The sequence below is a fragment of the Melospiza georgiana genome, chromosome 1, assembly GCF_028018845.1.
Source record: "Melospiza georgiana isolate bMelGeo1 chromosome 1, bMelGeo1.pri, whole genome shotgun sequence".
Classification (NCBI taxonomy): Eukaryota; Metazoa; Chordata; class Aves; order Passeriformes; family Passerellidae; genus Melospiza; species Melospiza georgiana.
In genome coordinates, this window is record NC_080430.1 from 7,240,728 (window position 1) to 7,254,656 (window position 13,929).

The following is a 13,929-nucleotide window of genomic DNA, read 5'->3' on the forward strand; positions in this document are numbered from 1 at the left end:
CCATGTCCTGTAAATACAATCACCTGACATTTTGCTGCTATCTTCTAATCTGAAATAATACCCAATCCATGAGCATTCTAACCCTACCTTTATATAGGGAATTTATAATTTTTTGATTCTTCTTGTCGCTTAAAGCCTACCAAGAGAGATTCATGCAAGGTTATTCTGCCCCCCACCCTGGATAAAGTTCCAACTTTGAGCACTCAGGCTCATCTTTTTGATTGAATTTGACAAGTATCTTTGAATACCAGGACCAAAGAGCCAAGGAAGGAGTTTTATGAAAAACAGTTGGTGTTCATTGAGTGTTTGCATGTTCTTGCTCATTCCTAAAAGTTGCTTAGTTTCACCCATCTACTTTCCATAAGGATGTGGTCAATGTTCATGAGGAAACCTAGTAAAAGACAAAGTGCATTATGCAGAATGCCATGAATTGGATGGTTCTGACTTGGTGGGTGTGTACGGGGATGGCACGGAGCTCTGTCAGTAAATTTCACTTCTGCTGCTCAAGTAGAATCAGGGTAAGGATGATCTGCAGAAAGTTTAGTTCTGATGAGTTTACCAGGCTTAGGAGGCTGTTGGAAAGACTGGAGAGGAGATTACAGGAGAGATTATTTCAAGATACGTCTTCTTTAAGTACAGGCCGCAACCACTGAAAGGATTCTGCAAATTGAACTCCCTAAAATGCAACCACCTCCCTCACCAACCCTTGCTCCTCTGAGAGCCTTAAGAGTCATGACCCCACCACCACTGCTTTTTTTGCCCCTAACTACACTACAGCACATCTTCCAAATTTCTCAGAAGTAATTCCATGGTCAGAGGATGTTACAGAATAGTCAGAAAAAATTGCCATTATAAACTGCTGAAGAGATCACAACCATCACTGGCTTTTCCATTACAAAGCAGGCCTGGCAAGACAGCCTTCCCTAGAAAAAATCTACTGCTCTTCACCTATAAATGTACACCTTACCTACCAAGAAAACCAAGTAGCTCTCCTTTGCCTGCCTTCTGGCCTGAAACTTCTGGCAGAGAGGGTGGTGAGAAGTACTAGGACAAGATATGGAGTACTACATGCAAAATCATTCATCTTACATCACTCTGATAAAACTGAACACATAATATCAGTTTTCCAGATGCTGATTGTGCTTGATGAAATCAAGTACCTGACAGTAGGATGGGTCTCAGAGGGATGAAATACATACCTAGCTCAGGAAGAAACAAGCCTAGTGCTCTGTGAGTGACCCCAAAGTGCCCCTTTTTTTCTGCACACAACATGACTGATTCTTGCCAGCCTCTGCAAAGCAGTGGGAGTAAAACATGACTAATTGGCCAGTAAAAGAATAATAGAGAAATCAAGAACAAGTTTATGCAATTTATAATTGTTGTGATTTCAGCTTAGCACTGTTTCACAGAATCTAAGTTGACAGAAAACTGTTCTCACATTTTCTTGATATCTGAAGAATGAAAAACTATTCCACAACGCCTGGTTTATTTTTCTCTGAAGCATCCTCCTCCCCACAGCTTCTGATCATGCAGAGCAGCAATTGGTTAGCACTATTCAAAACAGTAGGTGCAGAACAGTCCAGGCTATCGAATTCTTACTTGTACTGATGAATGTTTACTCTCATGACTATTTTATTTCAATGGAAAACTTTCTATTGACTTGACTTCTTTGAAACAGAATTGTGTACCTTAGAGAATACCCCATCATGCTGATTAATAATTAAATGAATCCATACAGTACTTATTCACTGACAGTTCTTTATTTGGAGGTCCAGAGGCATCAATAATGAAAACTCCTCTGTAGTATGGGCAAGGCTGTCAGCAGCAGATGCTGAAGATCAGGCAGCCATGAGGAAAGAAATAAATATAATATAGGATGGTTTAGATATCAGCTGTGTGTAGGTCTATCAATGATCAGGGGAACTACCTCTCCCTAACCTTTACATCTCTCAGCTTTCACCAGAGAAAACAGCAGCCAACTACCTTCATCAACATGGGTGAATGCAGATATCAAACTGGCCACAGCAATCCCTGGCTGCACAGCACTGCCCAGGAACTCTGACTTTCTGCTAACAAACTAAACTGGAGTCAACTGATTTCAAAACATCCCCAAGGGAAGCAAGAGAATAGCCTGAAATAGAAGCTGTTCACCAATTCAGCTCCAGGATTCTAAAGCTTTCTGTGGAAAACTGACACAACCATCTCAGTTACTGAACCACAGGCATCAAGACAGATTCAATATCTACATGCATTTCTGAAAAATGGAAGAAAGTAACTTACTAACTCCTCATAGCTAAACATTCTTCATCATTCTAGGTGGATTTTACTATCTGAGGACAAATATAGCAGAGGAAAAAAAGAGATGTGTCTACTATTCTACATCTTGTTGACTAATAAATACCTGAACAAAATCTACAAGGCAGACCTGCTCTCCCCAGCCCAGTTTCAAGAATTTGTTAATGCAGGATTGTATCCTGATCCAAACAAACCACCTAAGGAATCTTCCAGACTTCATCACCATCACTCTCTTCTTCTAAGAACTAAACTTCAAGTAGTAATAGTTGTTATTTCTGGAGCTGCATAAAAATGTCTTCACATGGCTCCCTAGACTGTTTATTTTTCTTAATTTAAAAATCTTAGCTTCCTTTAACAAGGTGAAAACAAAGATGACAAGGAAACAGAAATGAAAAGACAACTAAATACACATGAGACTAAGCACTGCTTACAGGCAAGCCACCTCACCAAGGTGGATTAAGGTGAAAGAGAAAGACTGAAGTCCATGCTCCTCAACCTCCATCTCCCATCTGTTTTACAGATTATATTCCTGTAACTCTGGTTTCCTCTCTCCTGAGCACTGCAAACCCACAATGCTTCCAAAAGCCTTCCACCTTGTTCCTGTACCCCCTCCTATGTGCAATCAGCCTTCTGCTGAAATACTGCAAAGCCAAAGTGAAATGCTTCCAACGAGAACGGTCTCTCAAAGGTTAATAGTAGTACTCACTGCTCAATCCTGCCCTCCATTTTATGGCAGCCCTGAACATACACTGAATGACTCCTGCCACAACTGTGACTAAACCTTCTGTACACAAGGCAAGGCTGACATGGCAGTGACAACACCTAGCACACCTATTAACTGACCCAGATCAAGGACCTTTGAAAAGGTTAGAAAATACTCTAGGTTCATTCATTCCCTCATCACTCTGACCACTGCTGGTGTCTTCTTGCACGCTAAATACATCCTCAACAGTGCCACAAAACCATGCTGACAAAATTACCCCACTCAAGCCTGAGGGCAAGGTGACTAAAATAAAGCTCCAACTTTACTTCTTCTCATTGCTCCAGATACACCATCCTTGTATAGTCCCATCCAACCCATCCCCTTCCCCCTGCCCCATCCTCTTTGTTCCACCAAATACATCACATCCTTTCACCCTGTTCCTCCTGCTTCAAAAAAACCTTCCAATTGTATTAAACTCAGCACCCTCACGAGTTACTTGATTCAAAGGCAGCAGATTTCTGCAGAACTGTAAGCCTAAATAAGAATTCTGCTTGAGGTTTTCTGAATTCTGGAAAAAGTACAGCTCCCTTTCCTCCTGGTCTAACTCCACCTCAAACAGATCCCACATGGAATGATTATTCCCAGAACTGCCCTTTTCAGAGTTTGTCCCATTTTTCTCTATGGCACCTGATGTTACATGCTAACAGGGACTGCAAACTGGTTAACTATAAACTACAGATCAACTATATAAACCAGGCAGCAATAACCTGCTCTCACATGCACTTCGTCCTGAATGGAGTCTTCCAAAAGAAACCTACCATCTCTTTTTATACTGTTGGGGCATTTGGGGCCTGGAAATTAAAAATAATAAAAAAATTGAATTAAAAAGAGAGAGAGAAAGGAAGATCCAGAGTAAAAACAACATGGAAGTGTGTGTGGTTGGAAGGAACACATTGAGCTCCATCTACAACAAACAATTCATTCCTGAAACTGAATTATACCCAAGAACTGCAAGTCCTGGCTAAACAAACAAATAAATACACAAGCAGACTCTTCTTCCATGCCTTCATCTTTTCTAATTAAGTAACATTACACAAGTATTCACCTTTTAATGCTTGGAAATCAGGATGGAAACATGGGACAAAGAGGCCAGCGTGAAATCTTTTATTTTCTAGCTGTATTACAAAAGCACCATCAGCACAAGCCACACTCACTGTGTAACATTTCTCCAGTGAGTACAAACAAGAGGGAGACTTCCCTGACAGAGAAACACAGAGTGCTATGACTAACTTCCAACAGACCTTATGGAGGAGCCAAATAGCCTCCAAATGCATGATATCATCTATGCTTGTGCCTGGCTTTGGACCTCAACACTGAGATGAAAAAAAAAAATTCTTACGAGGAAGGCCACATATAATTATGCTCCATTTTTTTAATCAAATATATTTCCAAAAGAAAAAGCTTAACTGTGATGTTTCTCCACTCAACTCCATCTGAGATGTCAGGAAAAAAAAAAAAGCCTGTCAAGACCACTAAAAGCCACATCTGTTTGCTGAATACATTCCACATCAGATTACCAAACACAAAGACGTGAACGCTGTCAAACAGAAGGCGCTCACCTATTCCCAGAGGCACGAGACAGCTCCTCTGCCACGCTCTCCCCACCCCATTTCCAATTTCCATGACATTTCCTGGCTCTCCCCACCCAATTTCCAATTTCCATGACATTTCCTGGCTCTCCCCACCCAATTTCCATGACATTTCCTGGTTCACCTCGGCCGTCACTGCGGCACAGCACATGCCATGGATGGCAAGGAGACATCTGATATCTGTGATATCACACGCTGGGATCCTGCCAGAGAACCACAACATGCCAAAAGGATTTCGCAGAGGAAAGACAGAATTATAAAAGACTAGCTGAAGGCCCACTGTCAAAGTGGATTTTAGGACTTCTTCAAACACCCCATGTCCCAGGGTTTCCAGAAGCTTTAGTAATTACTAGAATTGGAATAAATAAAACAAAAAAGTGTATTTCAGCTTGTTTAGAATATGTTTTTGACAACTCTCCAGAGCCAGTCCCCCATCCTCTTGGGCTGTTTTACACTAAATGGTACACACCAAGTACATACTCCTCCATACTAAGAGTTTTCTATCCACACTTTCTGAACAGGAAACCAGAACTGCAAAGCCGTAAGGTTTGACAGCAGTGATGAGAAAAGAATACTTCAACCATTATTTTTAAATAGCTGAATAAATTATGTACAGTAAGTCTGGAAATATACGTAAAGCACATACTGAAGGGTCCTTTTAGCCAGAAACAAAAGGAGAAACAAATACATGGCTGCTTTTAATTTCTGCTCAGCCATTTACCCTTAAGAGATCATTTTCAAGCAAGCCCAATGAACAGTCACATTAAGAAACTGTACATGATGCAACTACTTTCTGCTGGTATATTATGTAAATGACAATAATATCACCCCCTGTGTCCTCCCCTCCAAAAAATAAAGCTTCCAAATAATATTTTGCCAAAACTCTTCAGATGTTTCTGCTTAGGAGAGAATAATACAGGAAAAAAAAAAAAAAAGAGAGAAAAAAATATAAGTCAACAGTGTCTGACAAAATAATTATACAGAATTAAATACTATTCCTACCAAAACAAAAATATTTTGACCTAAAAGCATCTATATTTAATGCTGCCAGAATACTAGAACAGAACGGACAGAATACTCGCATAGAACGGACAAAAGAAGAGTCATAAAACAGTTTATAAAGATGAGCTGTAAGTGAGGCAAGGAACTAAAACTACAAATACTTGAACTCCAAGTATATTCTCAAAAAGAAAGGCCATTTACAACAAAGTAGCAAAAGATGCATAACCAAACCCTTTAAAAACAAATGTAGTCATCAGTGAAGTTATTGAATGGCACTTAGATGCAGCTGATCACACAGCACTGAGAAAAAAGTCTATCTTGTTCCTGCTTCTATCTCACAAATAGATGGTTAAAACATTTCCACTCAGCAGCCTGGAAGCTGCAGCTATTTTCTGTAGCAAGTGGATTTCATTGTGCAGGAGCATCAAACACCACACACGACCATCACCATGATGTACACACAGCACAAAGACCCCTGCACGTAACCTCCAGCTCAGGAGCTGTGTGCACTTCAATACCCAGCATTGTACAGAGCCACTGAGAAAACCTTTAAATGTCTGCCCAGTTGTTTCAGTTTTGCTGTAGGAGTACGAACCCACTACTGCTTTATTTCTTCACATGAAAAAGCCCCAAACCATTTTCATACTGATCTTCAGATCTTTCAACAGCTCTATGCCAAATAACGCTATGCTGAGAAAAAAAAATGAAGTTAAACAAAAATCTAAACTAACTCAGGAACGTTTTTCAATTATGTAAGAATCCAGCTAGAGTGTTAACTAATGATTTACTGGTGAGTGTGTAGTGTTTAGTATCCAGAATGAGGCACAAGACCGAAGGAGTTTTTCAGGAAAATAAAAAACACTACACAAACTAACTGGTTCATATTTCGAAAGCACAGATTGTTATGCTGGGTGGGTTTTTTTAATCAACCTGCTACAAAGTAAGGCCACTGGAAAAAGAGGTAGCCAGCCTCTCATAGCGCCCAAAAAAAAAAAAAAGTGTTTTTTTCTTTACAGTTGTACCAAGTTTGTTAAAGCCAGCCAGTTACATAACACTTACTTTGACTTACGACCTATTTGCTCACACAAAAATCATCATATATGATGGTATGACCATCCATTATGCGCTAGAAACACAGTTTATTTTTTAAAGTGTTTTTATTTTTCTCTCTTAGTTTAGAACTACAGTTTAAAACAGTGGGAGGATCACCTAATATTAACACTATAAAGGTATGCTTTGAAAGCATGCAAAATTAAAATGGCACGTTCTTCAGAAATAGCGTGCACGGAATACTTCAAAATATTAAAGAAAAATTAACCCTATCTCCATTTTCCATCTCTCCAGTATTTACATCATGAAGTGACAAAAAATAAAAAAGGAAAAATAAATACTTGTGCTATAGGTAACCATATAAAGTCGTATTTTTTTCCGGAATATCTGCGGGCACACGTGTGTAGGTGTACCCAGGGCAGCGCTGACCGGATGCCCGGCTGCGCCCGGGTCAGGGCGAGCGGGGCTTTTGTGGTTCTTTCTCCCACCCACCACCCTCCTTTTTTTCCTTATTTTTATTTTGTAAACGGCCGCGGATTATCCGGCGAGCGTGTAACTTGAACCTCTACACCCACGTCTGGACGCGGGTCCGGGTTTTTTTCTGACCGAACGGCGTCGAATTCGCCGTGCCGAGTGTCAGCGGCGCCCAGTCCCCACGCCAAGTTTGCCGCCCGGTCCCGGCGGGTCCCCGCTCCCCGGGGAGCCCCTTCCCGCTGTCACCGCCTGCCCTCCATACAAAGAAGTTCAGCGCCAGCCGTACTCACCCCCGGCGAACTGGCTCTGCGCGACATCGCCCAGCGCCGCGGAACCGCTCGCAAATCCCCTCTGGAAAATGGAGGGGCTGGCACCGGTGCGATCCGGAGCGAAGAGAAGTTATTTACATGCCAGGGCCCGAGCCCAGCGCGGAGCGGAGACGGCGATGCTCAGCGCTGCCCGCGGTCTGCCATGTTCGTGCCGCTCGCTCGGCGCTCCCCCGGCCGCTGCCCCGGGGCCTCGGGCGGCTCTACAGGGCCCCCCCCCATGGCGGCGCCGCCGGGGAGCGATGCGCCACAGCCCCGATCGCCGCGGAACTTCGGCTCCGGGATCCTCCCCGAACCAGGCTGGGGCCGCCGGCGGAGGAGGGCGGAGGGGGAGGGGAGCGGGGGGGAAGGGGAGGGGAAAGGGGAGAAAAAAAAAAAAAAAAAAAAAAAGAGAAGGGAGAGCGAGGAAAAAAAAAAAAAAAAAAAAAAAAAAGGGAGCCGAGGGAGAGAAAGTAGATCCGACGCAGCCGGGCGCCGCCAATGTGCGGACCGGAGCGCTGCTGCAGGAGCGGGGCCGCCCGCGCTCGGGAGGCGGAGCGGCGGCGGCCGGAGGCGCAGCGCCCCCGCCGGAGGCTCCCCCGGGCCGGCCCCCGCCCCGCAGCCCCGCGGGGCCCGCACGTCCCGGGGGAGAGCCCGGGGCCGGGCCGGGAACCGAGAGCGGCCGCGCCCGCCGCTCCCCCGGCCCTGCCCGCGGCACCCTCGGAGCGCGGCGGGCGGCAGCGCTCCCGCTCCCTTCCCCCCACGGCCGCACTCTCCCGTTTAACAAAGCGGCGCAACCAAAAGTTGCGTTTCCATAGACGCCAGCCGCTTTCCTGGCGGCCCCTCCTCGGCTGCTGGGGCTGCTCCGGGAAAACCGGGGTTTCACGCGTGAAAGATCAACGTGGGACTCCGGGGATCGCCTTTTTTGTTTGTTTTTCTCCTTTTTCCACTGAATCACAGGACCCTTTTGGCTGGAGATCAACCACCTCAAGCCCCGGCCAAGGCAGGGTCACCTGGAGCAGGTGACACAGGAGCGCGCCCAGGTGGGTCTGGAATGACTCCATGACTTCCCTGGGCAGCCTCTTGCAGTCCTCTGCCACTCTCAACTAAAAAAGTTCTTCCTCATGTTGAGGTGAAACTTCTCGGTGTTTAGTTTTGTGGTTTTAGTTAGTGCTTTATGTTTTAGTTTTCTTTTTTTTTTCTCTCCCCCTCTCATGCCCCCACAGCGTTTTCCAGGCTGCTCTACACTTCTCCAAAACAATCTGGAATGGACAAGCTAAGAAAGCAAAGCTTGACAAATGTCCATCTACAAATGGCTCTTTCCTAATCCTCCAAATGCTCCCTGCCAATTTTATTCTCCTACAGAGAGAAAAACAAATCAAGAAAACATTATGCAAGTGTCACTTCACTTGCATTGATAGATACTTGCAAACCAATGGGTCCTGCCAATTTGAGCAGTAATGCAACTACCTTTGTTCAACTTCCCTTCACGCAAAAACCCCCAAGCAGCTGTTGTGTAATGCTTTGCTTCTGTCAATCTCAAGTTTTCTGAAAATTTGTTTAAGTATCAGACATCTCCAAGACACAGGTTGACACATTGACAACAATAATAATCTGACTTGTTTGCCCAATGAAGTAAGACCATGCATCACCTCTACTTTCTCACTCATCTTAACATTTTTTTTTCATATCAAATTCTCTTCTGTCACACTGAGCTGCAGCTGGACATAGTTAGTCTTGGGCACCATCTGTGGTGGACAAGCAAGAAAGTTCAGTATTGCCTTATGAGCACTGATTAGAGAAATTCTCAATGCACCTAAGAACTCAAAGATATCATTTCACCTCTAGGACTGAACAAAACAAACCCAAAATCTCACACTGATTCACAGTATGGGATCTACCCAGGTAGAGGGAGTAGACCAATGCTGCCTCTCCTTGCATTTTCAACTGGAACATGTTCTAAGTGCCCAGCCTACAGGAAAGTTTTTATCAAACCCATTCTACAAAGATGAAGATAAAATTTTAAAATGAAAGCACTCACATGAAAAAATCTCCAGGTGTTTACTCTGAAACAAGTAACTATTGTATAAGAGCCATTGTGCCATGTTAGTACAGGTACGGACACATAAATATATTTGGCTACAAGGTGCTATCAAGCTCTGGCTTATCAGCACATCTCTGTAACCACACGTATTAGCACACTCAGTCTGCTGCAATGAGAAGGTTAAATATGTTATTGTGAGCCTTAGCTGAGATGGGGGATGTCAGGGGTTTATTCTGCAGTGAGGGTTGGTTGTCTTGGTCCGACCAACAAGTGAGGAACTGCAAAGCCCCTGCTGAGCCATTAATCACTTTGCCTATTCCCCTTCACACTCACACTCCTTCAGGCTCAGCCAGGACAAGCCCCTGCTGGGCACCCATCTCTGCTGAGTTTAAACACTTTTCTAACCAATAATTCTCAGATCAGCTAAAGTAAGCTCCTCTTCAAGCAAAGAAGATATCAAAGAGCAGACAGAAGCTGTGTGTTCTCCAAACTGTATTAAATAAAAGGAGTGTTTAGGGTCAGTAGGTCAAGCAAGGCTGAAGCACCAAGTTTCCTGTGTCATCTATCCCAAAACTGCCTGTTTTCATGAGCTTCCACCACAACCCTGGTGTGGCACCATTCCAGGTGATACCTCTGCAGCATGACTGACCCTCCATCAATCCACACGGCTGTCTTGTGCTGCTGTGCCTTAAACCTGCAGGTATTTTCACATGTTACACTGTTCCAAACTTTAGGTTCTAACCCAGAAGGTAACAGGTCACCTGACAAGTTTAAGTACCCTAGCACAAACAAGTTGTAATTTAGTAACAGCTGGTTAAAATAATAATAATGAATTACTCAGTATTTCTCCCTGCTGTTCGTGTGACCCAAGGTCCAAGCTAACAGGTATGAAGCCATATTTGCTGGCCTTGTTCTTCCCCTTCTTGGGGATGTATTTTCTCTCACATCAAAGCATGAGATTTCGTTCTTTTACTCTAAGAGCACATTAATAGCCATAAAAATCTTATGAAGGAAAAAGTGTAATTTTACTACAGCACAGTCAGATGTGGCCCAACACCAGTCATGTTGACTGATTACCACTTCTCCACACAAACTGCCCATAAATTGCATTCAGTCGGATTATATGTTCATCCCACCCCACACCTCTTCCTCCCAGCCTCAGAACTGTTCCCATTCAGCTGAATGTTGAATTGTTAACCCAACACATGGACCAAACCTGCTACAGGGCAACCCAGCAAGAAGCAGCAGGGCTGGACACTGAGAAAAGGCAAAGCAATTGTGTCTGCAGCAGCTCCCTGCCCTGATTCACACATCCCCACAAACGTGTGTCACCAAAATGGCAAGGCAGGAAGTGTTTATGCCAATGCTTCTGCCAAGAAAATGTACATGGGAAAAATGGCACCAGTCGTCTCTCCTCAGACTTTTTTTTTTTTTTTTTAAATAAGCAACAGAAGTGATAGATTTAATGATTAAGATAAAAACTTATGTCTATACATATGGTGGACTGTTTTCTTCCAAGCTCAAATTGATTAACTCAAGGATGCCACTCTTGAGTTAATCAAGACACATTGAGCAAAGCAGCCTATCTGTTTGTGATAGGCCCTGTTTACATTCCTAACTTTGAGAGAATGTTTCTTCACAACAACCAAGAGAAATTCAGAAGTAAAACAAGTCACCAATTCCAATATACTCCTATCAAACTTTCAGATGGAAGACATATACAAATAAAAGACATGGACTTCTCAACAGAAGTATTACTTGATTACACTAAGTGGGTCATATATCTGACCTGTTACTTCATAGATTTTAATATGTAAAGACAGATATATTAAGAAGCTCAAAAATGTGTTTGTCTTTCTTAAACATTTCCCTCAACTCCTGCCGACCTGCTATTTCCAAAATATTCAATGGGTTTCTAAAAATATTACAGTTGTAACAACTTGAGATTAAGTGCTAAGTACCAAGCTACAAAAAGACAACAGCAGAAAAGGAAATGCAAGTATTTATCCTTTAGCCTGGCAATTCTACTGAAATGTAAAGGCATTTTACCTTCTAGCATCCCTTTATGTTTCCATGCTACACAGCAACTCAAACCACCCTCTGCTGTGAATAATTTCTCTGTAAATTCCAATTTCCATGCCAAAGGATTAAACAGAAGAAGACTGACTCCTTTTTTTACTGCATTTGAAGGGGTTTGGAAGTTCTTCATTTCTAACCTGTACTGCAACATTCTCTAGAGATAGACTCCATTTCTAAAAGCACAAAATAAAATGAAAAACTGTTCCAAACCAGTTCCAAACAGTCTATTTCCTCTCCCCTGCTCTCTCTTCTTGTGAGCATGAACCAAATCATATCTAGACCCAAAGACAGGTTGGCAGCATGTCACACAGCCAAGAAACATGTGAATTAACTGCATACCCACATTAACATATTGTGATAAATTCAATTGAAAACCATTACATCTAGGATGCCATCTCTAGCAAGCTTGCTTTTAGAAATTGAACAGCAATGTAAGTCAGGTAATTAAAATTGCTTTCTATAAGAAAGCATCACATTCTGTCTTTTCTCATGGTTTTGACTGGCAAGGTGTGGCAAATACAATTTCCAATTTCCTCCTGCCATGGGCAGGGACACCTTCCCCTATGCCAGGTTGCTCCAAGCCCCATCCAGGAACACTTGCAGGGATGGGGCAGCCACAGCTTGTCTGGTCAAACTGTTCCAGTGCATCACCACCCTCACAGCAAAGAATTTGTTCCTAACATCTAATCTAAACCTGCACCCTGACAGTTTGAAGCCATTCCCCCTTGTCCTGTCACTAGAGATCCTGATGAAAATTTTCTTTATCCCCACCAAAAAAATAAAGAGATGAGCAAATAAATACAGAGAGGACTAAAAAAACAATATAGATTAAAAACCACAAGTTCAGAAGAAGATGCAAGATGAGAAGAGGCAGAAAACAAAAATACCTGAACACTCCCAGGCCATCAGAAAATGACTCATTGCTAGTGACATGCATTGTTAGCTGCTAGCACAGGCAGGACAAAACTGTTTTCAACAGTGCATGATGGAAATCCAATGGAGAATATAAATTCTGACATATTTGCTTTAACATAATCAAAATAGCCCTACCCTTTTCTAGAAGATAAACTTTTAAATGTACTTTTTAAAAAGAAAATCTGGAATGCCGGGTGACACCATTTCTGAAAAAAACAATCCCAATGTGTAAGGAAATAATAATTTATTTAGTATATGTGGAATCACACAGATTAAGAGATAAAGCAAGTATCAAGTGACAAAGGAAATAAGAGACAATGAAACAAAGAGATTGAGTAAACTATTTTCTTTCCATAAACAATACAGGAAAACACCATCAAGGAAATAAAAGTTATTACACATCCTTCACTGTGTAAAAGCAATGGGTACCACAGGAATAATGGACATCACCATCAGAAGGGATGCTCATGGAAAAGGATCACAGAGTCACTCGGGTTGAAAAAGACCTCAAAGGTCAGCCACTCCCAGCTCCTCCTCAAAGCAGGTCAGAGTCAGTTCCCAAAACGGTTTAAAAATATTCTGAAGTTCAATTCCTTGTTTACATAGCTGTGTAATTACACACAGTGCTGAAATCCAATGGGGCGACCCTATTTGCAATTACTTATGCCAAGTACAGACAACAGAGATCATGGCATAAAGGTGATACTCAGACAATATAAATCACACCTAAACACCTTTGTTTAGTATTTCCTTTTAGACTGCCCCTGCCCAGACCCCAGTCTATCTGAATTGCATTTCAGAGAGAACTACTTCACTCTTCTGACTAAGCATAAGGACCTCTGCAGAATTTAAAAACACTTCCTTCTTTCATCAGTAAGCTCCTTTAGAACAGTAAAATAAATATAATTATTCAAGTTTTGAAAGAAAACAATTCAGACAGAAACTAGACCATCAAATGCTCCTAAAAAAGAAACCTAGGTGGCATGACTACAGGAGCTAGAATTCAGCCCCTGCCCTGTCCCCAAGGCCCATTACTAATAGCTGTTATGGAATATGCTCCCACACCACATGATGTGGTCACATCCATGCAGATATAAATATATAAATTCCCCAGGTTCAGCTCAGGCTACACACTAGGGGACACAGAAAAAAAAAAAAAAAAAAGAGAGAGAGAAAAAACCCCCCTAGAAATATTTAACAACTTAACTGAACAATATTCATTGTCTTTAGATAAAAGGCAGCTAAATGTCTATCACAATGCTTTTCCAAATTCTAGCCACACGAGGAACACAGTGCATCTGACAAGATATGGAATAGCTGAGAGCCCAAGCTTCAACTCAAGTTTAAACATGTCCAAGACAATTATGACTTCACATTTTCTAAGTGTGAGCATGTTAACTAAGTATAGACAAG

General features: G+C 42.5%; 1 protein-coding gene across 8 annotated transcripts in view; it reads right to left on the reverse strand.

Moving 5' to 3' along the window:
• The window catches only part of KMT2C (lysine methyltransferase 2C), a 189,354-nt gene that overhangs the window by 164,055 nt on the left and 11,370 nt on the right, over positions 1-13,929 (reverse strand). The window contains exon 1 of one of the 8 annotated variants that reach the window (XM_058045111.1): positions 7,464-7,776. The exons of the other annotated variants lie outside the window; for them this stretch is intronic. The gene's annotated coding sequence lies outside the window, so the exon portion shown is untranslated. Of the gene's footprint in view, positions 1-7,463; positions 7,777-13,929 lie in introns of those variants that run through there. 8 annotated transcript variants of the gene reach the window in all.